Source organism: Elephas maximus, chromosome 7 (assembly GCF_024166365.1).
Source record: "Elephas maximus indicus isolate mEleMax1 chromosome 7, mEleMax1 primary haplotype, whole genome shotgun sequence".
Lineage (NCBI taxonomy): Eukaryota > Metazoa > Chordata > Mammalia > Proboscidea > Elephantidae > Elephas > Elephas maximus.
In genome coordinates, this window is record NC_064825.1 from 134,750,428 (window position 1) to 134,774,088 (window position 23,661).

General features: G+C 45.6%; 1 pseudogene; it reads right to left on the reverse strand.

Moving 5' to 3' along the window:
- The window catches only part of LOC126080700 (phosphatidylinositol 4,5-bisphosphate 3-kinase catalytic subunit beta isoform-like), a 66,069-nt pseudogene that overhangs the window by 34,627 nt on the left and 7,781 nt on the right, over positions 1-23,661 (reverse strand).

The window sequence follows — 23,661 nt, forward strand, 5'->3', positions numbered from 1 at the left end:
TAATTCCATTCTTTGTTTTAGGTACTATCTTTTTCCATTCTAAAATTTCCACGTGGTTCCCCTTTGGTCTATTTCTTTCCTGAGACTCTCTATTTTCATTTGTTTCCAGCATGCTCAGAAGCATTTTTCAAATATTTTTCAAATGGCTTCTTTAAAATTTGTGTCAGTTAATTCCAACATCTGCGTCATCTCAGTGTTATCTACCTATTGTCTTTTCTCATTCAAGTTGAGATTCTCCCAGTTTTTGGTATGAAGAATGATTTTTTATTGTATATTGGACATTTTGGGTATAATGATATGAGACTCTGGGTCTTATTTACATCCCATGTTTTAGCAGCCCCCCCTCTGGCACTGCTTCAGGGAGTCAGGGGAGCATTGCCTTCTCAGTGCCAGGTGGGGGTGGGTGTTCGGGTTCTCCACTCATCCTCCACTGAAGTCCATGGGGAGAGGGGCTCATCAATACTGCTGGGTGGTATGGGAGTAGGAGTTCAGGGTCCCCATTTGGCCTCTGCTGACACCAACTTGAGTGGGAGAGGAAGAGCCACCTCACTTAATTGTACTCATGAGGAACCTGTACATAGATCAAGAGGCAGTCTTTCGAACAGAACAAGGGGATACCACATGGTTTAAAGTCAGGAAAGGTGTGCGTCAGGGTTGTATCTTTGCATCATATGTATTCAATCTGTATGCTGAGCAAGTAATTCGAGAAACTGGACTAGATGAAGAAGAACGGGGCATCAGGATTGGAGGAAGACTCATTAATAGTCTGTGTTATGCAGATGACACAACCTTTCTTGCTGAAAGTGGAGAAGACTTGAAGCACTTATTGATGAAGATCAAAGACCATAGCCTTCAGTATGGATTACATCTCAACATAGAGAAAACAAAAATCTTCACAACTGAGCCAGTGAGCAACATCATGATAAACGGAGAAAAGATTGAAGTTGAGGATTTCATTCTACTTGGATTCACAGTCAACACCCATGGAAGCAGCAGTCAAGAAATAAAAAGCCACATCTCATTGGGCAAATTTGCTGCAAAAGACCTCTTTAAAGTGTTGAAAAGCAAAGATGTCACCTCAAAGACTAAGGTGTGTCTGACCCAAACCATTGGTGTTTTCAGTCACCTCACATGCATACGAAAGCTGGACAATGAATAAGGAAGACCGAAGAATTGACGCCTTTGAGTTATACGGCTGACGAAGAGTATTGAATATACCATGGACTGCCAGAAGAATGAATAAATCTGTCTTGGAAGAAGCACAACCAGAATGCTCCTTGGAAGCAAGGATGGTGAGACTCCATTTCACTTAATTTTGGACATGTTATCAGGAGGGATCAGTCCACGGAGAAGGACATTATGCTTGGTAAAGTAGAGGGTCATTGAAAAGAGGAAGACTCTCAATGAGATGGACTGACACAGTGGCCGCAACAATGGGCTCAAGCACAGCAACAGTTGTGAGGATGGCACAGGATTAGGCAATGTTTTGTTCTACTGTATATAGGGTTGATGTGAGTTGTAACCGACTCAACGGCACCTAACAAAAACAACAACACAGTGTGTTTTGATACGGGGAGTGTGAGGTCTCCTGCTTTGTTCTTTTTCTTCAATATTGCTTTGGCTATTCGCAGTTTCTTTCCTTTCCATATGAAGCTGGTCATTAGTTTTTCCATTTCAGTAAAGACTGTTATCGGTGAGTGAAGGGAAAGGCAATATACAAGTAGGTGGAGGTCAGCACAACATGACCAAGGCAAAGGAAGACACTGAGAAGGATGCGAGAGTAAGAGGCAACAACTGTAAACACTGTTGCGTACGTCATCCTCCAACAGCAGTAACAAACAATCACTCACCAGTTGGAGTTGTAGCCTTGGTGGTGTAGTGGTTAGGAGTCATGGCTGCTAACCGAAAGTCTGGCTGTTTGAATGCACCAACTGCTCCATGCAAACACTATGGGGCAGTTCTACTCAGTCCTATAAGGTCCCTCTGAGTCAGAATTGACTCAACTGCAATGGGGTTTTTTTGGTATTCACGAGTGGATACCTAGGTAGATATGTAAGTTAAATAGGTGTGGGATGGCATATGGGAGTACACCCACGAGCATATGCAGGTCTGGCAGAGGATATTTCTATATACGTATTTGTACGTGCTGCAATGTGTCCATGTATGTAGTAGAGCACATGGAGGCAGTTATGAAAACTCCTTAAGCATAACCAAACACCTTGAGGGACTGAGTCACTGGGCTTGTGGGCTAAAGACCATAGTCTCAGGGGACATCTAGGTCAATTGGCATAACGTAGTCCATAAAGACAATACCCTACATCCTTCTTTGGTGAGTAACATTTGGGGTCCCAAAAGCTTGTGAGCAACCATCTAAGATACAACTAATGGTCTCTTCCTGTCCAGGGTAAAGAAGAGTGAAGGAAATCAAAGACTGAAGGAAACAGTCCAAAGGACTAAAGGACCATATGAACCACAGCCTCTACTAGCCTGAGCCCAGAAGAACTAGAAGGTACCCAACTGCCACTATCAATCGCTCTGATCAGAATCACGATAGAAGGTCCTGGACAGAGTGGGAGTAAAATGTATAACAAAATTCAAATTCATAAAAAAGACCAGACTTACTGGTCTGAAAGTGAGACTGGTGGACCCCTGAGACTGTGGCCCTTAGATGCCCTTCAAAGCTGGAACTGAACTCACTCCTGGAGATCACCTTTCAGCCTAAGGATTGCTTGTGCTGTAATACTTTGTCTTCTTGAGCCGCCCTTTGAAATCTTCTGTTCAGTTCTTTTACTTCATCATTTCTTTCATTTGCTTTAGCTATTCGCGAGCAAAATTTTAAGAGTCTCTTCTGACATCCATCCTTTCTTTCCTGATAAATTTCTGCTGAAACACCACACAGAAGTTTATAGGCAGTCATTTTTTTGTCACCCTCTCTGACGGGGTCACCTGATGGGGTTTCAGCACACGCCTGTTTCTTGCCTACGAACAACACTAGAGGGTTTCAAGTAATATTTTTCCGAGGCTGTTTCCCAAAACTGACGCAATCAATATGGATGGTTACCCACACCCAGTAAAAGACCAGCTGAATTCAGAAGGTAGAGAAACGGAAGACCTAGAAGTGAGAAACCGTTGCCGCGGCGCGTGGGCTGCGTTGTGTAAACACTCTGAGGAGCTGATAAGACTAATTTTTTTTTTTTATGACTGATAGGACTAATTTTTAAAAAGTAATCGCTCTATTCCGTTTCCTTCCGCCCCTTCCCCATCCGTTGCCCCCCTAACACTCGGGGATTCCGGCTTCCCGGGGTAGCAGAGCTGGAGACGGGAGACGCGTGAACGTCCGTCCCCTCCTGCCGCGCTCGCGCACTCGCGGCACCCGCACGCCAGCCGAAGGTTTGCCTAGAGCTCGCGAGCTCCTCGGGCGGCGAACTTGGCAAAGTCTGGGGCCCACCAGCACGCGACTCGGAGGTGTACCCAGGAGCTGCCCGGGCAGGCGCCGAGATCCCAGCGGGCGGGTTGGGGGGGAAGCCTGGAGACCTCGGACCCTGCCGCGCTTTCAGCGTGCGCCACCCGGGATGCGTGGGGGCAGGAGCAGCGCCCAGTTCCCGCACTGCCCCAACCCAACCCCGCTGGTGTGGGTGCGAGGATTGCAGGGCCACCTGGAGGGGAGCCTGGCTCAGCCCCCCCGCCCCGGCCGCCCCCTGGACCTCCTGGTGTCGCGACCACACAGGAGTCTGAGTCGGCCTGGCCTGTCTTGGGACGGAGCCGCAGCCCGGGTCTCGTCTGAGGCCGCACTTACCAGCGCCGCGAGCAGCAGCAGCACCCGCAGCACCCGCACGAGCATGGCCAGGCGGTCGAACAAGGATGGGTTGCGCCTCAAATGAGAGCAGCCTGCACCGCGTCACGGTCGGTGCCAGTAGGGCAGGACATCGGGCGGTGACTCCGCCCAGACCCACTTCCTTCTCCCGCTGTTCCTCTTCCCACCTCCCACATCCTTAAGATCAAGTAAGCACGTCACTAGGGGGCTGGGGTGGGGGGGCGACCCAGGCGGGTTACACTGGCAGAGGGGGTGCCACTGATTGTCTATAAAATTTTTGTGCAGTGTTTCAAATGAAATTTATTATCTTTTGTAGAAGTATCCCTGTAGCTATAACAACAAACCATTTTTTGTAAGCCCAGCTTACATGTATCAATACACCTACAAGGCTAAAACTCTGCGCTAACTGACTTTTTGGACCTTCTAATGGTCTGGGGTCTGAGCTGTCATTATCGCCCAATTATAAGTGTGCTTGGAATCAGTCGGTTTCCTCTGCATCCGCTACAAGGGCGCTCTGGACTTTGTTGCTGCAGGTGTTTTTATGGTTACCGCTTCAGCTGAATTTTCTGGGGTTTTCTCTACAATATTGTGGTAATGGAAACCCTGGTGGCTTAGTGGTTCAGTGCGATTGCTGCTAACCAGAAGGTCGGCACGTGGAATCCACCAGACGCTCCTTGGGAACTCTGGGGGGAGCTCTACTCCGTCCTACAGGGTCACTATGAGCCCGAATCGAATCGGAGAGCAGTGGGTTTGGTTCTGGTTTATTGTGGTAATTAACATTTGTGAACCTATGTAAATAACTTTTTTGAGAAAGAAGTAATTAAAGGAAAAGAAAGTGATATACAGGAATTACGATTTATGGGTAAAATTAGGACAAAAACAATTTACTAAGGATTCTGTATGGTCTGGTATGGGAGGAGGGCCTGGGGGGGGACACCGTGAGTTCAGCACTGAGTGACACCGCTGCGGGTCGGCACCTCTAACCACAGGCAGCCCGACCGAAAACCTGGGTGCCACTGGTGAACCCCGGTCCTCACCACCCTCACCTTCCTCCTGTCAGGCCCCTTCCCTGATGACTCAGCACCAAAACCACCAAACCTCCTGCAGCCAAGGTGATTCCAACTCACAGTGACCCCACAGAACAGAGTAGAGCTGCCCCATAGGGTTTCAAGACTGTAATCTTTACTGAAGCAGACTGCCACATCCTTCTCTCCACAGCTGGTAGGTCTGACCAGCCGACCTTTTGGTTAGCAGCTGAGCGCTTTAACCACTGTGCTACCAGGGCTCCCTTCACTCAGCACACCCGAGCGTTTTCTTGTCTGCTGGCTGCAGACATTGATTTCTTCACCGAACAGGAAATCCGAACTATGAGAATACAAAATCAGAGTTTTCCATCCGCAAATGTGGGTCCCTTCTGGACCTGGTCTGCCAGCTTCCGCTCTTGCTTGCAGGGGTGTTACCTTCCCTCTCCCCTCCCCCCACCCCAGTGAATTCTACTGGACTTGCATTCCTGGCTGTAAAGCACTTGGCCAGCTCTGGGGGTGAGGGAACCCCACACCAGTCTCAGCTCTCAGGTGCCCAGACCAGAGATGGCCCATCTTGGGGCTCCTGGCTGCAGGGTGACCAGAGGGCAGTGCTCAGAGAGCCCACAGACCCAGGGCTGTAGCCCCTTTATCCCTGGAGATGAATCTGTGGACCTTAATGTGGTTGTCCCACCACCTGTCTGTCGGTGCATCCTACTGTGGTGGCCGGTGTGTTCCTGAGATGCTAGAAGCCGTGCCGCTGGTATTTCAAATACCAGCAGGGTCACCTATGGTAGGCAGGTTTTAGAGGAGCTTCTAGACAAAGACAGGTTAGGAAGGCCTGGCAATCTACTTCTGAAAATCAGCCAATGAAAACCTTGTAGATCACAACACAGCATTGTCCGACTCCCTTGCTTTGGACACATTATCAGGAGGGATCAATTCCTGGAGGAGAACATCGTCTTGGATGAAGTAGAGGGTCAGCGTGGGCACGGGAGACCCTCAATGAGATGGATTGGCACAATACCCACAATGGTGGACTCAAACATACTGGTGGTCATGAACATGGCCCAGGACCGAGCAAGATTTTGGTCTTTTGTAGGTAAGGAAGACCCGAGTCAGAGCCAACTGGACAACACTTTTATCTCTATCTAATGTGGTTGTCAGATTGGCACATGAAAGCATGGCCCCATATGACATGTGTCCTGGGCTTCTCCACCATCTCACTCTGTCAGGACCAGTTTACCGATGAGGACTGGCTCTGGGGGTTGGGATGGTCCTTGCCTACACATCAGGCATGGTGGCTGCCCACAGGTTCCTCAAGCCAGTGCACGGAGAGCCCTTCTTGAGTGCATCCACCAAGTATACCATCCGTGCCTGCCCTGGTGCTGGGTGGAAACCTCAGGTTCTGCTCGGCGAGACTTGTCTCAGCCAATGCACGAGAGACCGAGGCGGGAGAGTGGAAAGGCACCTTTATTTCATTTTGCAAAGAAAGGAAACAGTTGGGGCTGCTGCCCCCAAGAATGATCAGCAAAGGCGAGGGGAAAGTTACTTTTAAGGGGCTTACAAGTAGGAAGTTCATACAAGTTACATCCTTAGTCGTACTAAATAAAGAAAAAAAAATCAAAACCACTGCCACAGTGGTGGTGGTGAGAGTTGATTTTAACTCATAGCGACCCTATATGACAGAGTAGAACTGCCCCATAGAGTTTCCAAGGATTGCCTGGTGGATTTGAACTGCCGACGTTTTGGTTAGCAGCCGTAGCTCTTAACCTCTGAGCCACCAGGGTTTCTTTAATCATACCACGTAGGCCCCATGGGGTTTACATATAACTTCATGCATCGTGTGTTGAGAAAATGGCAGCTAAACTCCACCAGGAGGCAAAGAAGTTACTATGTATGAGGTACTTTAATAAGCCGAAAGGTCACCCTGAATGTCAACATGGCACCTAAGCCGATTTCAGCCAGTTTCTTCCAGTTTTGGACAGTAGCCAAGGAGAGGGGAACCAGGATTTTAATATAAAGCTACAGAGTGCACCAAGCAAGCTGCTTGAGTCAGTGGAATTTTCCAAAGCCTGGGGACCTCTGCCTTAGCCCCATGGCACCGCAGAGCTCTGTTGCTCTGGGCACCTACCACCCACAGTGGCCCCAAGGGCTGGAGACAGGGGGAAGTCCTTCCTCTCACCCACAGCCGCCTGGGTATTGTCTGTCCCTAGAAAGCTTCTGCAAGTCTCCTGGCCACAACTGCCTTCTCTCCCAGCGGTCCTGGGCCAGCAGTGCCATGCCCTGTGCAGAGGTGACATGGGTCTGGTCACAGGGTTGCTGATGAGACAGAGCAGGGGCCCCCCGAGTCCAGTAGGGGATGAGAGCATACCTCACTATCTGCTCTGACAGGGGCTTCTCAGAGCTGAGCTGTACCAGCGCTGGCATTGGCCATCACTGCTTCTCAAAGTTGATCTTTTATTTTCAAGAGCACATTTCAAATCAGAAAGAGGGAAACAATAAAAAGGTTTGTATTCAAGCACAGAAAAGTGCCTCTGAGAACCACACAGTGTCTCAAGTGGGGCTTGCAGGAAACAGCAGGGTGGGTTGCCGGAAACCTCAGGGTGCTGGGAGGCAGGGGTAACTTAGGAAAGGGTCGGACCTTGCTGGTGGAGAGAGACAGGAACAGGGAACAAGCATATTCTCAGCTGAGTTTGAAGGAGGTCCAAAGTCTATGAGGTGGGGGTGTGGTGAGGCAAGGAGGTGAGAGGTGGGGTGTGGAGGGAGCCATGGCAGGGGCTGCACAGCAGAGTTGGGTGGCGGACAAGGGGTTCTTTCCTTTGCCTTCTGCTGAGCAGGGCTGATTGGAGAGAGGACCCTCTCCAGGAAGGACGTGAACTTGGGGTACGCAGTATGGAGGTGAAAGTCTGTGGTGCTCTTCCCAACTTCTTAGGAAGGAACATTCTTAGCATTCAAGTTGAATATTAGGCTGGAGGAGGCGCGAGGTGGCCATCCTGGGGTGCCGAACCCCAAAGCACCAGTGACAACCTGAGGGAAGCCAGGAACCATCCAGCCAGCGCCACGCAAGGGGATTTCCGGCTTCTCCAGGGACCATGGCGCTGTGGCAGGAAGGACTGTGCCCTTGCATCTGAGTCTGGGGTCCTAACCCCAACTGTCCCTAAGGAGGGCGGGACTGTGAGGTCATGGCAGAGGGCGGCCAGGCCTGGCCAGCAGCTTCTGTGATAAGCACCTATACTCTTGCCGGTAGGTCTCCCAGCTACCAAGAGATGCCTGGCAAGCGGCAGTAGCACTTCGGTAAGTCCGTGGGTGAGCAAATGGTTTGCCTTGGATTGCTAACCTAAAGCTTGAGGGTTCGAATCCACCCAGCAGTGCCACGGAAGAAAGACCAGGCGATCTGCTTCCATAAAGATCACAGCCAAGAAAACCCTATGGAGCAGTTCTACTCTGTAATGCATGGGGTCTCCATGAGTCTGGATGGACAGGATGCAAACGTTTTGGGTTTGGCTTTGTAGACGCCTCTCTCAGCACACAGCTGCAGCCCCGTCTTGAGGAGATCCGGAGGCTGGGTGAGGAGCGGGAACAAGTCATTCAAAGGAACAGGGACAGGTTATTGAAAAGCCGAGTTCATGGGGATGCCACAGACACAGGCTCCAGAGGCCTCAGTACCATGGTCTCGCGCTGCGGCCACTCCTGGTGCGGGCAGGTGGACGGCGGCGGGGCGGGGTCCTCCGGGCAGGGGGCGGTGGGGGGGGGGGGACCTGAGAGCCAGGAGGGGACAAGCCCGGGCAGGGGCTGCTAAGCCAGACTGTGCTGCCACAGTCGGGCTTTTCTCTTTTTTCAGTCCTGTTGCTTCTTTCTTGTTTTATTTTTCTTCATTATCTCCATTCTTTTTTAAAAAAATATTATACTGTATTTTTGGTGAAAGTCTACACAGCAAACAGGTTCCTAGTCAAGAGTTTCTATGCCTATTGTTCAGTGACTGGTCACATTCTTCACACTGTGTCGGCAGTCTCATTATTTCTGCTGTGGTTGTTCCTCCCCATTGACTTCCTCTCACTGCCACTCAACCTTCTCAACCATGTTTTAGAGTAACTGGCATAGTGGTTAAGGGCTACAGCTGCTAACCAAGAGATCGGCAGTTCAAATCCGCCAGGTGCTCCTTGGAAACTCTGTGGGGCAGTTCTAGTCTGCCCTATAGGGTCGCTAGGAGTCGGAATCAACTCAACGGCAGTGGTTTTTTTTTTTTTTTTTTTCGGTTGTCCATTTAAAGGAGCCCTGGTGGCTCCGTGATTAAAGGTCAGTAGTTTGAAACCACCCAGCTCTGCCACCCAGCAGCTCCACGGGAGAAAGATGTAGCAGTCTCCTTCACTAAAAATGACAGTATTGGAAACCCTGTAGGGCCGTCTGCTCTGCCCTATGGGACCGCTGTGAGTCAGAATCGACTTAATGGCAACCAATTGTCCATTTGGTCTCATCTAGATTTTTTTTTTAAAGAGTGCAGTACTCAAGGGTGACATTCTTTACTCTTTGAGTGAACTAACCTGGTATTTAGTTAAAGGGTGACTTTGGGGATAGTTTCGGTTCAAGGTTGAAGAGTATCTCAGGGCTATAGCCTCAGGGATCATTGCTTTCATTCTTCCTTTAAAAATATCAATTTAGTGAGAGGTCTTTTTAAAAAACTTTTTGATGAATTTTTTGACAGCTCTGTTGAAGCAGAACTGACCTACAACACACTGCACAGGTTAGAGTGTACTATTTGATATGTCTTGACGTCTGTAGACACAGGAGACCATCGCCACGGTCAGGATGGTGAAGGCACCATCACCTCTGCCCTGCCTGGTCCCTACCTCATCGCCAAGTGACTGCTGCCCTGCTCTGCTTCCTGTAGATTCATTTACGTTTTCTATAAATGGAGCCATGCAGTCCTCTTTTTTCTCTGCGCTTCCATCACTCAACATAGTGATTTTGAGATTCATCCAGGTTGTAGCGTGTATCGATGGTTTACTCCTTCTATTGCTGAGTGGTCTTCACTGCACGGATGGGCCACAGTGTGTTCGTCCGTTTGCCTGTTGATGGACATTTGGGTTGTGTCGAGTTGGGAGCCACTACAGATTAAGCCGCTGGGAACATTCTCGTGCTGGCCTTTGTGTGGACTTGTGCTCCCATTTCTCTTGGGTAAATACCCAGGATTGGAAAGGCTGGGTCACCTAGGTGTAGGTTTCACTTAAGTGTTAGCCACACTCTTTTCCAAAGTGATCATGCCATTTTGCTTCCCCACCAAGAGGTGTATGAGCGTTCGTTTCTCCACATCCTCGGCAACCAATTTTAGCCAGCCTAACAGGTTGCTGGCAGTCGGAAGCAACTCGGAGGCAGCGGGTTTGGTTTTAATAGGTACGTCGAGGTGTCTCATTGTTGCTTTATCTTCTGTTTCCCCATGACTGGTGACGTTGACCATCCTTTCGCAGGCTTATTTGTCATCCGTATACCTTCCTCAGTGAAGTGTCTGTTCAACTCTTTTGCCCATTTTTAAATTGTGTTTGGTTTCTTATAGTTGAGTTTTGAGAGTTCTTTAGGTATTCTGGATACAAATCCTTTATCAAACATATGTTTTGCTGAGACTGTCTCATTCTATGGCTTGTCTTTTTATTCTCTTAACAGTGTCTTTTGAAGAGCAGAACCTTTCAATTTTGATGGAGTCCAATTTATCAATGCGTTCATTTATGGATTATGCTTTTGGTACTGTATCCAAGAATGGGGTTGCATCCAAGGGCAGAAGGATTTTCTCCTATGTTTTCATCTAGAAGTTTTTATATTTTTAGGCTTGACATCTGGGCCTATGATCAATTTTTGAATTAATTTTTATATATGGTACAATGTCCAGTTTTGGCTTGTGCATAGCCACTTGTCCCAGTGCCATTTGTTGAAAAGGCCGTCCTTTCTCTACCGTGCTGCCCTTTGCGCTGCCTTTGAGCCTCAGGAGATAAGGATTCCCCTACAACTGAGTCAAAATTCAGTTGTCATATGTGTGTGGGTTGATTTCTGGACAGTGAGAGGCCATTTTAGATTCAGACTTCCTACAGCCCCAAATACCTTGACTCTGAAAACCCCACAGCCCTTGCTCAGCTGCACCCAGGAGGGGTCTAAGTCTAAAACCAGACAGCTTAGAAGTGCAAGTGAAATTAAGTTGCTGATGGACTGGACTTGGGCCACTGCCCACTTAGAATCCCAGGAGGGGAGGAGACTAAGAGCTAACAGGGATACTGTCATCCCCACGGTCCCATCCAGGCAACACAGACCAAGGCAGCTGTGGATGGGAACACAGACAAATTTGCCTACATGATGACGATCTGAACTTTGTTGTTGTTTTTAAGTTAGTTCGGTTTATTGGTCTGTTTCTTTAAGAACGTCATGTGGCCCCTTGGCCCCATGGACTTGGATCAGTGTCCTGGGGAGGGACAGATATGGCCTGGGACTCAGCTGGCCTGGGACTGATCAAGTGTGTCCACTTGCTTGGCACCTGAGGTCACAGGCGTCGCACGGGACATGTCTTCAGGGTGGGGCCAAGGTACCATCCTCACCCACGTGGCAGGGTGAGTCCTTTAGGCTCAATCTGAGGCCTGCCATCAGCACGCTACCCTGGAAGGTGGTTCTGCCTGCCCTCAGGTATGCCCACCTGGGGCAGCCTCTCCTTCCCACGCTACCATGTGCTTGGTCCCAGGAAAGGGACCTCCTGCTGGCCCAGTGAGCAGGATGTTTGTGTGTGTGTGTGTGTGTGTGAGTGTGTGTGTGTGTGCGTCATCACATGATTGCTGGAAGAAAGTTGGTTCTTAGCCTTATAAGACATTTCTTGTTTCTCTATTTCAGAGACTGGAGCATGGTCATATCTTGTTAGGTGCTGTTGAGTTGGTTCCAACACATAGCTACCCTATGCAACAAAACGAAACACTGCCCAGCCCTGTGAAATCCTCACAATCGTTGTTATGCTTGAGCCCATTGTTGCAGCCACTCTATCAATCCATCTCATTAAGGGTCTTCCTCTTTTTCGTTAACCCTGTGCACAATGTCGTTCTCCAGGGACTGATTCCTCCTGATGACATGTCCAAAGTATGTGAGACAAAGTCGCAGAATCCTTGCTTTTAATGAGCATTGTGGCTATACTTCTTCCAAGACAGACCTGGCAGTCCATGGTATATTCACTATTCTTCACCAACACAAAGGTGTCAATTCTTCTTGGGACTTCCTTATTCATTGCCCAGCTTTCATATGCATATGAGGCGATTGAAAACACCATGGCTTGGGTCAGGAGCACTTTAGTCCTTAAAGGGACATCTTTGCTTTTTAACACTTTAAGAGGTCTTTTGCAGCAGATTTGTCCAATGCAATGTGTAGTTTGATTTCTTGACTGCTGCTTGCATGGGTGTGGATCCAAGGAAAATGAAATCCTTGACAACCTCAGTCTTTTCTCCATTTATCATGGTGTTGCTTATTGGTCCAGTTGTGAGGATTTTTGTTTTCTTTATTTTGAGGTGTAATCCATATTGAAGGCTGTGGTCTTTGATCTTCATCAGTAAGTGCTTCAAGTTGACTTCACTTTCAGCAAGCAAGGTTGTGTCGTCTGCATAACGCAGGTTGTTAATGAGTCTTCCTCCAGTCCTGATGCCCAGTTCTTCTTCATATAGTCCAGCTTCTCGGATTATTTGTTCAACATACAGATTGAATAAGTGTGGTGAAAGGATACAACCTGGACACACACCTTTTCTGACTTTTTCTTTTTTTCTTAAATTGTACTTTATAGATGAAGGTTTACAGAGTAAACTAGTTTCTTATTAAAAATTAATACACATATTTGTTTTGTGACATTGGTTACACCCCCACACCATGTCAACACTCTCCCCTCCTCGACCTTGGGTTCCCTATTACCAGCTTTCCAGTCCCCTCCCACCTTCTTGTCCTTGCCCCTGGGCTGCTGTGCCCATTTAGTCTTGTTTTATGGGCCTATCTAATCTTTGGCTGAAGGGTGAACCTCAGGAGAGACTTCATTATTGAGCTATAAGGGTGCTGGGGGCCATACTCTTGGGGCTTCTCCAGTCTCTGTCACAGTAGTAAGTCTGGTCTTTTTTTGTGTATGTGAGTTAGAATTTTGTTCTACATTTTTCTCCAGCTCTGTCCGGGCCCTCTATTGTGATCCCTGTCAGAGCAGTCGGTTGTGGTAGCCAGCAGGCACCATCTAGTTGTGCAGGAATCAGTCTGATGGAGGCTGTGGTAGTTGTGGTCCATTAGTCCTTTGGACTAATCTTTCCCTTGTGTCTTTGGTTTTCTTCATTCTCCCTTGCTCCAGACAGGGTGAGACCAGTGGAGTATCTTAGAGGGCCACTCACAAGCTTTTAAGACCCCAGACGCTGCTCACCAAAGTACAATGTCGAACATTTTTTTTATACATTATGTTATGCCAGTTAAGCTAGATGTTCCCAAAGACCATGATCCCCACAGCCCTCAGCCCAGTAATTTGGTCCTTCAGGGAGTTTGGATGTGTTATGGTATGGTATTCTCATGACCTTAACTTGGACAAGTTGTGCTGGCTTCCCCAGGATTGTGTACTGCCTCATCCTTCACCAAAGTTACCACTTATCTGTTGTCTATTGTCTACTTGGAAACCCTGGTAGGATAGTGGTTAAGAGCTACGGCTGCTAACCAAAAGGTTGGCAGTTTGAATCCACCATGCACTCCTTGGAAACCGTGTGGGGCAGTTCTACTCTGTCCTGTAGGGTCGCTATGAGGGGGAATCGACCCGCTGGCAACAGTTACGGTTATTGTCTATTTAGTGTTTTTCCCTTCAGTGTAACTTGGACCTTTTCCTTCAGTATCATCAGTTCTTGATCGTATACTACCTCTCTGAAATGGTTGAACGTTGACCAATTCTTTTTGGTATAGTGACTCCGTCTGTATATTCCTTCCCTCTTCTTTTGATGCTTCCTGCATCAGTTAATATTTTCCCTGTAGAATCCTTCACTATTTCAACTCAAGGCATGGATTTTTTCTTCATTTCTTTCAACTTGAGAAATGCTGAGCATGTTCTTCCCTTTTGGTTTTCTAACTTCAGGTCTTTGCACATTTCATTATAATACTTTGTCTTCTCGAGCCACCTTTCGAAATCATCTGTTCAGATCTTTTACGTCATTTTTTCTTCCTTCCACTTTAGCTACTCTACATTCAAGAACAAGTTTTAGAGTCTCTTCTGACATCCATTTTGGTCTTTTCTTTCTTTTAAATGACCTCTTGCTTTCTTTATGTATGATGTCCTTGCACAACTCATCTGGTCTTCGGTCGTTAGTGTTTAATGCGTCAAATCCGTTCTTGAGATGGTCTCTAAATTCAGGTGGGATATACTCAAGGTCGTACTTTGGCTTTTATGGGTTCGTTCCAGTTTTCTTCAGTTTCAGCTTGAACTTACATATGAACAACTGATGGTCTGTTCTTCATTTGGCCCCTGGCCTTGTTCTGACTGATGATATTGAGTTTTTCCATTGTCTCCTTCCACAGATATACTCGATTTGATTCCTGTGTATTCCATCTGGTGAGGTCCACATGTATAGTCACCATTTATGTTGGTGAAAAAAGGTTTTTTACCATGAATAAGTTGTTGGTCTTGCAAAAGTCTATCATGTGTTCTCCAGCATCATTTCTGTTACCAAGACCGTATCTTCCAACTACCGATCCTTCTTCTTTGTTTCCAACTTTAACATTCCAATCACCAGTAATTACCAACGTATATGGATCGCATGTTTGATCCATTTCAGACTGCAGAAATTGGTACAAATCTTCAGTTTCTTCATCTTTGGCCTTAGCAGTTGGTGTGTAAATTTGAATAAAAGTCATATTAACTGGTCTTCCTAGTAGGCATATGGATATTATCCTATCACTGACAGGGTTGTACCTTGGGACAGATCTTGAAACGTTCTTTTTGATGATGGACGTGATGCTATTCTTCTTCCAGGTGTCATTCCCAGCATAGTAGACCGTGTGACCGTCTGATTCAAAATGGCCAGTACCAACCCATTTCAGCTCTGTAATGCCTGAACCAAAAACCAAACCTGTTCCTGTTGAGTCAATTCCAACTCATAGCAACCCTGTAGAACAGAGTAGAACTATCCATAGGGTTTCCAAAGAACACCTGGTGGATTTGAACTGCTGACCTTTTGGTTAGCAGCCATAGATCTTAACCACTATACCACCAGGGTTCCCTCACTAATGCCTAGGCCACATCTAATCAGAGACATTCTAATTTTCCTGGCATTTGTTATCATCCTTTCCTGTATTATAAAGGTACCTGTTACTAGTTGCTTTTGAGTCAATTCCAACTCATAGTTAACACTATAGGACAGAATAGAGCTGCTCCATAGGGTTTCCAAGGCTGTAATTTTTATGGAAGCAGACTGCCACATCTTTCTCCCATGGAGTGGCTGGTGGGTTCGAACCACCAACCTTTTAGTTAGCAGCCAAGTGCTTAACTGTGCTACCAGAGTAGACGAGGTGAAATATTCTGTGCTATGAGTCATCATTCCTCAGACAGTATGGAGCACTGATGTTGGAGCCGTGGATGGTATGGGAAGTAACTGGGCGGGAGCAGGGATCGGGGAGCCTGGTTTTCAGTCTGGCCCAGAAGGTTCCCCTTTGGTATCTGGCTCTGAGGACATGAGGCTCCCCCTATCACTTGGGAACATCTGGAATAGGGAGCATATGCCACCTTACCTCATGCCATCTGCAACTTAGCCCCTCCCCACCACATCTGAAGCAGGGGAGCAGGCACAACCAGACTCAAGGTGGGGTCCCTAAATCTCCTTCCATGTGGAGTCTCAGACCCATCTTCAAGGTGAAACTAGGCGTGAGACAGGGTGTGTCTGGTGCAGTCTCAATGGAAGAGTAAGCTGGCTTCAGGCTCTAAACCATGGCTGGATGCTCCTGGTGCTAATGACCTCAGGCCTGTGGAAGGATCTACAAAGTGGAGCTCGCTAAGTAAGAAATGAAACTGGCGAAGCTTACTCTAGCGGCTTCCATGCAGGCTTCCCTGATGTGATCCTTGCTGGAGCGGGGGTTTGTGAGTGCTCCCCAGCGCTGGCGCCGTGGGAGAACAAGCTGGCTGGGTGCTCGTGGTGCATCAGCAAAGCCAGAAGAGGATGTTAAGTGTACAGAGTTTACAAAGAAAGAAACTGAGCTCATTATTAGTAGCCAGATCACTGTCTACCTAGGGGAATGTGCACGGGGAGTATTAGGCCTGCTTAGGGTATTCAGAAATATTCCTGGTATAAGACAGACCCATTGTAACTTCCTACAGAGCAGCAGGGGCTATTTAATAATGTAGTAAAGGAAAAGATACAATTCACAATACCAAAAAAATGGATATTTAAGAATGCATCATCTATAGAAATAAACAAGAAACCTTCAAGGGAGTATTACAAAAAAGCATAAAGGACACAAAAATATGGAGAAATGTGGAATGTTGGTGGGTGGGAAGCTCCATCATTGTAAAGATGTCAGTCGTCCCTATAGTTAATCTAAAAATCAAACAGTTCCCTTTGTGTGTGTAACTTGAAAACATCTTGAAATATACATGGAATGATAAAGGACCAAGAACAAAAAAGAGCAAGGAATGGGGACTGGCCCTACCGTGTCAGGATTTCTCATGAAGCCCATGTATGGTGACAGTGGCCTTGACCCGACAATAGGCAAATGTGCCCTCAGCTTACCTAGAGCCCAGGAACAGACTTATGTGTGTTTAGAAGAAACATGAGAGGGGACCAAAACCAAAACCCACTGCCATCGAGTTGATTCTGACTTATAGTGACCCTATCGGAGAGAGTAAAACTGCGCCATGGAGTTACCAAAGAGAGCCTGGTGGATTCGAACTGTCGACCTTTTGGTTAGCAGCCATAGCACTTAACCACTACGCCACCAGGGTTTTCCATGAGTGGGGAAAGGATGGCTTATTCAATAAATGATGATAGGCCAATTTGATATTCTTGTAGAAATAAAATATAAAATTAGTTCCCTACTTCATGCCATACACAAAAACAAATTCCTCTAGATTAAAGACCTACACATGCAAATCAAAAACCTAACTTGAAGAAGAATATATTGGAAAATACCTCTATAAAACTGGGTAAGGAAGAATTTCTTCGATGAGACACAAAAGGCACTTACTTTAAAAGAAAATGTAGATAAATTCAACTACAGACAGTCCCCAAGTTACGAACGTTTGATTTACATCCAACTTGTAGTTATGAACCAAACCCTGGAAAGCCTATTATATTAAAAATTTGAGGTACGGAGAATGGTTCCTAATAACAAACGGAAGTTACTTTGCAGCATACACCCAAACAGTATTATTATCACTACAGTATTATTATGTTAAAGATGTTTTAGTGTATCTGGAATTGTTTCTTAAAATTTTTAATGCAAATAAAGGTATATTATATACTAAGACAAACATTTAACTAACTGACGTTAGATATGAACAGTACCTGACTCTTCTGACGTACCTACACATTCGACTTAAAGACAAACTTAGGAACGGAACTCGTTCACAGTCCAGGGTCTGCCTGTATAGGGCTTTGTAAGCCTTTGTAATGACCTCAACTTCCACTCTGAGTAAAGGGGAATACTGGAGAATGTGTCAGGGAATTAGGGGGAGAGGAGTGACATGGTATGGCTTCTGCTTTAAAAGGATCATTCTGGTTGCTGTGCTGGGAATAACTGTGAGAGGAGGGTGCAGGGATAGAAGTGGGTTTGGGGTTTTGTTATTAGGTTGTAGCAGCAACCAGGTGAGAGATGATGGTGGTTTGGACTTGGGTGGTGGCTATGGAGGTGGTGGGAGGTAGATGAATACTGAATACAATTTGAAGAACCAGTCAGTGGGATTCTAAATGTGAGGGAAAGTGATGAGTCAAGGATGACTCCAAGATTTTTGGCTTGACCAGTTGGAAGAATGAAGTTGCCATTTATTAAAATAAGGAAGATAAAAGAAAAAGAGGTTTTGTGTGGGAAGATTAGGAACTCAGTTTTTGGAATGCTAAATCTGACATGCCTAATAGACATACGGACAAATGGACATTTTGAAAAATATGGCCTTGGTGATAGAAACGACAATGGAAATAGCATGATAGAATTTTGCAAGACCAATGACTTCTTCACTGCAAATACCTTTTTCACTAACATAAACAACAACTATGCATGTGGACATCGCCAGATGAAATACGCAGGAATCAAATTGACTGCACCTGTGGGAAGAAACAATGGAAAAGCTCAATATCATCAGTCAGAACAAGGCCAGGGCCCAAATGTGGAACAGACCATCAATTGCTCATATGCAAGTTGAAGTTGAAGAAAATTAGAACAGGTCCACAAGAGCCAAAGTGCCATCTTGAGTATATCCCACCTGTATTTAGTGACCATCTCAAGAATAGATTTGATGCGTTGAACGCTAATGACCGAAGAACAGATGAGTTGTGGAATGACATCAAAGACATCATACACGAAGAAAGCAAGAGGTCATTAAAAAGACAGGAAAAAAAGAGAAAACCAAAATGGATGTTTGAAGAAACCCTGAAAGTTACTCTTGAAAGCAGAATAGCTAAAGTGAAAGGAAGAAATGATGAGGTAAAAGAGCTGGACAGATATTAAAGGGCAGCTCGAAAAGACAAAGTAAAGTATTAGAATGACATACGCAAAGATCTGGGGATAGAAAACAAAAAGGGAAGAACACACTTGACATTTCTCAAGCTGAAAGAACTGAAGAAAAAATTCAAGTCTGGAGTTGCAATACCAAAGGATTCTACAGGGAAAATATTAACTGATGCAGGAAGCATCAAAATAAGATGGAAGGAATATACAGAGTCACTATACCAAAAAGAATTGGTCGACATTCACCATTTTAGGAGGTAGCATATGATCAAGCACCGATGGTACTGAAGGAAGAGGTCCAAGCTGCACTGAAGACATTGGTGAAAAACAAGGCTCCAGGAATTGATGGAATACCCACTGAGATGTTTCAACAATGGATGCAGCCCTGGAGGTGCTCATTCATCTATGCCAAGAAACTTGGAAGACAGCTATCTGGCCAACCGACTGGGAGAGATTTATACTTGTACCCATTCCAAAGAAAGGAGATCCAACAGAATGCAGAAATTATCGAACAATATCTTTAATATCACACACAAGTAAAATTTTGCTGAAGGTCATTCAAAAGCAGTTACGGTAGTGCAGCCACGGGGAACGGCCAGAAATTCAAGCTGATTTCAGAAGAGGACGTGGAATAAGGGCTATCACTGGCGATGTCAGATGGATCCTGGCCGAAAGCAGAGAACACCAGAAAGATGTTTACCTATGTTTTATTGACCATGCAAAGACGTTCGGCTGTGTGGATCATAGCAAATTATGGATAACATTGCGAAGAAAGGGAATTCTAGAACACTTAATTGTGCTCATGGGGAGCCTATACTTAGACCAAAAGGCAGTCTTTCAAACAAAACAAAGAAATACTGCGTGGTTTAAAGTCAGGAAAGGTGTGCATCAGGGTTGTATCCTTTCACCATACCTATTCAATCTATGCTGAGCAAATAATCTGAGAAGCTGGACTATATGAAGAAGAACAGGGGCATTAGCATTGGCATTGGAGAAAGACTCATTAACAGTCTGCGCTATGCAGATGACACAACCTTCCTTGCTGAAAGTGAAGAGGACTTCAAGCACTTATTGATAAAAATCAAAGACTCCAGCCTTCAGTATGGATTACACCTCAACACAAAGAAAACAAAAATCCCCACAACTGAATCAATGAGCAATATCATGATAAATGGAGAAAAGATTGAAGTCGTCAAGGATTTCGTTTTACTTAGATCCACAATCAACACTCATGGATGTAGCAGTCAAGAAACCAATGGATGCATTGCATTGGGCAAATTTGCTGCAAAATGTTTCTTAAAAGTGTTAAAAAGCAAAGATGTCACTTTAAGGGCTAAGGTGTTCCTGACCCAAACTGTGGTGTTTTCAATCGCCTCATGTGCATGCGAAAGCTGGACAATGAATAAGGAAGACAAAGAAGAATTGATGCCTTTCAGTTATGGTGTTGGTGAAGAATACTGAATAAGAACGAACAGATCTGTTTTGGAAGAAGTACAGTCAGAATGCTCCTTAGAAGCAAGGATGGCGAGACCCTGTCTCATATACTTTGGACATGTTATCAGGAGGGACCAGTCCCTGGAGAAAGACATCATGCTTGGTAAAGTAGAGGGTCAGCAAAAAAGAGGAAGACCCTCAATGAGATGGATTGACACAGTGGCTGCAGCAATGGGCTCAAATAGAGCAAGCATTGTGAGGATGGTGCAGGACTGGGCAGTGTTTCGGTTCTGTTGTATATGGGGTTGATATGAGTTGAAACTGACTCTATGGCACCTAACAACAATGGACATCCCAGGAACCATTAAACGAATGACTGCCAATGGAAAGCTTGGCTGTTTGAACCCACCCAACAGCTCTGTGGGAGAAAGACCTGGAGATCTCCTTCACAAAGATTATAGTCAAGAAAACCCTACGGGGTTATTCTCTTCTGTTACATAGGTTTGCTATAGTCAGAATCGACTTGATGACACCCAACAACAGCGGACATCCAAGTGACATGCAGAATGCACAGATGTGTATATGAGAATTAGAGTTCAGGAGAGGGGTCCAGTCTGCAGATACAAAACCAAGAGTCTTAGCATGTAGATGATCTTCAAGTCCTGCTTGAATGACTGCCAGAGCCAGGCAAAACTGACCAGCCAAAGGAACATCTACCTTACTCTGCCTACTCAGGACATAGCTGAGTTCAAGAAATTACCAGAGTAGCTATGATTCAGTGATCAGGAAGCTAGCACTGTTGAAACTATCTCTGAACAACCATAAAGATGAAGACTGGACTCTGGATCCCTATTGTGTAAAGACCCCATGTTTCTGACTTTGCAGCTGAGTAAAATCCAGCAGCAGCAAGAAGATGGCCTCATCACTTTTGTTCTCCTGATATCCTATTGCAGTCAGTTAGATTCACAACTCTAGCTGCAAGAGAGTCTGGGGAATCCTTGACTCAGCTCCTTCCCTCACATTCAGGTAACATGTCACCTCAACAGTAAAACCTTCTGGGAATTCTTCCTTCAGAAGTCATGGATTGTGTTTATGGGGGGATGGGTAAATGAGGTATATACATGGGCCTACTAGGCCAGAACAGTTCTACTTTATTTCATCATTCCCACACGTTATTTTCATGTGTAAGTTGTTTGCAAAAAATACAATATATTGTCCTCTATGGAATTTAGAGGAAACCAACTTAACAACAGACTCCCCTAGATTTCGTTGAGGAAGCATTTCCCTATGCAGTAAGAGTGATTCCAGAATGAGTCATTTTACTTGGTTTCCTGTAAGCTTAGTCTTAACTTGGGAACAAAGACCAGCCTCTAACCCAGCAATTTGAGAGAAAATGCATGGCTTGGCAAAGCTAAATCCCCCAAATTAAAACCTCTTAGGCATGGAGCCCTGGTAGCACAGTGGTTAAGAACTTGGCTGCTAGACAAAAGGCCAGCAATTTGAATCTACCAGCAGCTTCTTAGGAACCCTATGTGCAAGTTCTACTCTGTCCTATAGGGTCACTATGAGTCAGAATTGAATTGATGGTAGTGGGTTTGAGCTTTTTTTTTTTTTTTTAACATGAAAAGTCAACTAAACCTCATTAAAAAAAAAAAAAAAAAAAAAAAAACCAGACAGTGTAGAACTGCCCTATAGAGTTTCCAAGGAGCACCTACCTGGTGGATTTAAACTGCCAACTTTTTGGTTAGCAGCCAGAGCTCTTAACCACTACACCACCAGGGCTTCCAAACCCTGTAGGTAATTAGTATACCTAGAACTTGCTTTCTGTGTAAGCCCAGCAACAAGTAAGATGGAAAGAGGGATGAGTGGTGGCAGGAATAAAGAGTGAAGGATCAGCTGGTACAGAATTCACAAAGCTGAAGCCAGAAGGGCCAAGGAAACCAGGGCTTCTAGACCTGGATCTCACATGTGGTTGGGAGAAAAATCCATCCTAGCATTCTTTCCTTCTTACATTGGCCTCAGCTGATTTTCTGACAGCTCTTGTGCTCAAGTACCATTCAGTAATGCAGATGTCATTGAGATGAAAAGAACAATAGATAAGCCTTATGGACTGGGTATTTTAACTTTTAGATACAGGCATCTCTGGATTACGAACGAGTTCCGTTCCTGAATCTGTCTTTAAGTCGAATTCGTACCTAAGTCCAAACAGTTAGGTATGGTTTGTATCTAATGGCAATTAGTTAAATGCTTGTCTTAGTATATAGCATAACTTTCTATGCCTAAAAAAAAATTAAAGAAATACTTCCAGATACACTAAAACATAATAATACATTAATAATAATAATGATGTTTTGATGTGCATCAAAAGTAGCATCTGTTATTACCTCAAATTTTTAATGTAATAGGCTTTACAGGAGTTGGTTCATAGCTATGAGTTGTACATAAGTCAGACCTTCATAACCCGGGGACTACCTGTATATTACTGCATTTAATACATAGTGTCTGTTGTTGGTATGTGCCTTAGAAGCCCTATGGGGGCTCTGTCCTATAGGGTCGCTGTGAGTAGGAATCAAATCAACTCAACAGCAACGGGTAGATCAAGGGTTCTCCCAGTCACAGTGGATCCAGTAAGTCTGGTTTCTGTATGAGTTAGAAGTTCTGTTCTACACTTTTCCTCTTTTTGATCAGAATCCACCTGTTGGGTCCTTGATCAAAACGCTCAGTAATGATAGCCGGACACTATCCTGCTTCCTTGCCTTTTCCAGCGTGTAGTGTGAGGTCCTTGGCTCGTGGCCCCTTCCTCCAATCTCGCTCTCTGCCTCTGACCCTCCTGCCTCCCTCTTAAGAGATTTTGGACTTTCTGGCCTCCAGAACTGCCAAGGATGTGTGTGTGTGTGTTTAATAATATCTTATTTTGTTTTTGGTAAAAGTTTACACAGCAAATTAGGTTCCCATTTAATAATTACTACACAAATTGTTCATAGACATTAGTTACATTTTTCCAAGTGTTTTAACATTCTCATTAATTCCCTTTTGGAGGTTTCACTTTCAGTAATCTGGTTTCCGTGTCCCCTTACCCTTTCATCTTTGCTTTAGATGTCCATAGGGTTTTCTAGGCTGTAAACTTTACGGAAGCAGATTACCAGGTGTTTCTCCCACAGAGCTGCTGGGTTGGCATGAACCAGCAATCTTTCAGTTAGGAGCCGAGCCAAGCGCTTAACCATTGTACCCTCAGGGCTAGATACAAAACGTTAGGCTAAGACTATAGTGGTAATGAAAATCCTTTATGGACGGTGCCTCCCTTTCAAGCTATTGCGCTACATCTTCTTACCTCCAAACTTCTTGAGAAGAGCTTTGATTTGCTGACCCCATGTTCTCACTGCCATTCATGCCTTATCAAACCTGTTGCCTTCGAATCGATTTTGACTCATGTTGACCCTGTAAGACAGAGTAGGACCGTCCCATAGGAATTTCAAGGCTGTAATCTTTATGTAAGCAGATTGCCACATCTTTCTCCTCCGGAGTGGCTGGTGGGTTCAAACCACTGACCTTTAAGTTAGCAGCCAAGCACTTAACTACTGTGCCAGCGAGGCTCCTTATTCACTCCTTTACCAACAACGATTTGGTTTCTACCTCTACTGTCCACTGATAATTCTTCTCAAACCCAGTAGCTTCTTTTCAGCAAGCATCTTACTGGACCTTTCAGCAGCA